General features: G+C 50.4%; 1 non-coding gene across 1 annotated transcript; it reads left to right on the top strand.

Moving 5' to 3' along the window:
* The first annotated feature begins 970 nt into the window (after positions 1-970).
* On the top strand, positions 971-1043 carry TRNAR-UCG (transfer RNA arginine (anticodon UCG)). Its single transcript has one exon. It is a non-coding gene; the product is annotated as a tRNA-Arg (tRNA).
* Positions 1044-2123: the final 1080 nt, after the last annotated feature.

The raw sequence follows: 2123 nt of genomic DNA, 5'->3' as shown, positions 1-2123 counted from the left end.
TGGAGCTCCAGCAAAGCTGTTCTAAAGGGAAGCAGGTCCCAGCTCTTCCTCGCTGTATGTACAGGTTAAGAGTGAGAGTGCCCTCCAACATTCACCTGATCGGTGACAGCACCCAACAGTGAGTTGGAAGAGCACTACAACTGTACCCCTGGTGGGCAAAGGCGGGGTGGGGGACGTGGGGGGAAAGTACAAGGTGCTACTCTGCTGAGCCACCTGCCTCGCTGTGTCCGACCAACACCATGCCTCGGGTTTCTCCCCTGGAGTGTCTATGTCCAGCTGACCCCCATTCCTGGAGCACACCAGCGAGCCTGGGGTAATTGCTGCCACCACCCAGGCTCTGGTCTCTGTTAGGGCTCTGTGCAGCTTGAGGCACACAGACCCTGCAGATCTTGGGGGTGCTTTGCCCACTAGTAGTACTTCTGGGTGCCCCTTATAGCCTGGGGCCATCCAGGATACTCTCAGGTAGGACAGAATCCATTAATAATCAGCCAAGCTCTGCTAAAAGCGAAAAGGCCTGTCTCTCCCCTCCAAAATGTGTCAGTTTTCCATTTGCTGCTGCAGAGACATGAGGCCAAAGACTGCAGCCCTGACTCCTTTCTTGCCCAAATTCCTGAGCAGTTTCACCAGTTTGGGCATGTATGGACAGCAGGGTTTGTCCCAGTGTCTGCACTGGATCCAGCTGCGGTGACTCTGCTTGTGAATTCTGAGCTCTTTCTCTCTGCTGCCTGATTTTAGGACTCGGAAGAGCCCAAAGACATGCAGTTAACCCCGTATCAGTGACCCTAGACCTCTCCTTTGAGAACTTTGCTTACTATAGCCACTTCTACCACCTTCAGAGTGCCCTGAAGGTGGGCTTTGTTCCTGTGACCAGCAAGAATCAGTGCATCTCTGCTGCCTTTCCCCCTTACTGACTGCAGCCCAGCATACTCTGTATGAGCTGGGCATGATCAGATTCAAGGGAGCTGAAGGTGACCACATGGCCTAATGGATAAGGCATCTGACTTCGGATCAGGAGATTGAGGGTTCGAGTCCCTCTGTGGTTGTTTTTCAGATGTGCATTTTTACAAAAAATAATGGCCACAATTTAGCAGAGAGCAGATTTAGACTGGACATTAGGAGGAACTTCTTCACAGTTTAAGTGGCCAAGGTCTGGAACGGGCTCCCAAGGGAGGTGGTGCTCTCCCCTACCCTGGGGGTCTTCAAGAGGAGGTTAGATAAGCATCTAGCTGGGGTCATCTAGACCCAGCACTCTTTCCTGCCTATGCAGGGGGCCGGACTCGATCTATTGAGGTCCCTTCCGACCCTAACATCTATGAATCTATGAAAGGGGGAGCTCTGTGTTGTACCTGGGTCCAGAATGCAGGGGTCAAAACAGTGATTGGGTTTAAACATTAATCCTACAGGTGCCTTTGTCTTAGTTCCCCAAATTAAGATAATCCTAAAGAAGATCTCACAAAAGAAGCCTTTCTCACTTCATTTTTCACAGTTTTGGATGAGAGAATGAAACACTGGACTTTTGGGTTTTTTTGTTTTTTATGGAAGTGGACCCTGGCAAGTGTTTTCCTTAAGGTTGTATATGGTTCACCTTTCCACCTGCAATAAGCCTTGTTTTCTTGTAAAGTTGGTTCTAAGTGGGTAAATTTGTTTATGGTAAAAATTGGTGGAAAGGGTATTTCCCATGTTTCTCTGATGATGCTGGAGCCAGATTGAGGAAGTTGATGTTTAATCCAAAAACTGGGCCCAGACCCTGTTACTGCAGTCCAGTGCCTGGCAAAAAGTTTACACATGCCTACTTAATATGGCAGTAAATGATCATGTTGTTGTTAGAAGAGGATTGAAACAGCTGGGCACAGTGGCTTGTGTCTGTAATCCAAGTGTCTGGGAAGCTGAGGCTGGTGGATTGCTTGAGCCCAGGAGTTCAAGGCTGCAGCGGGCTGTGTCGAGCAGGTGTCCGCACTGGGGTCTGCACCAACATGGGGCCTCTGAGGGAGCTTGGAGGCTCCAGGTTGCCTAAGGAGGGGTGAACCGGCCCAGGCTGGAAACAGAGCAGGTCAAAGCTCCCTTGCTGACTGGTAGTGGGACAACACCTGCGAATAGCTCCTGTAGCCCAACCTGGGCAAGAC

The sequence above is a fragment of the Alligator mississippiensis genome, chromosome 11 (assembly GCF_030867095.1).
Source record: "Alligator mississippiensis isolate rAllMis1 chromosome 11, rAllMis1, whole genome shotgun sequence".
Classification (NCBI taxonomy): Eukaryota; Metazoa; Chordata; order Crocodylia; family Alligatoridae; genus Alligator; species Alligator mississippiensis.
The sequence above is the reverse complement of the archived record's forward strand: the minus strand, read 5'-3'. Positions and strand labels throughout refer to the sequence as shown.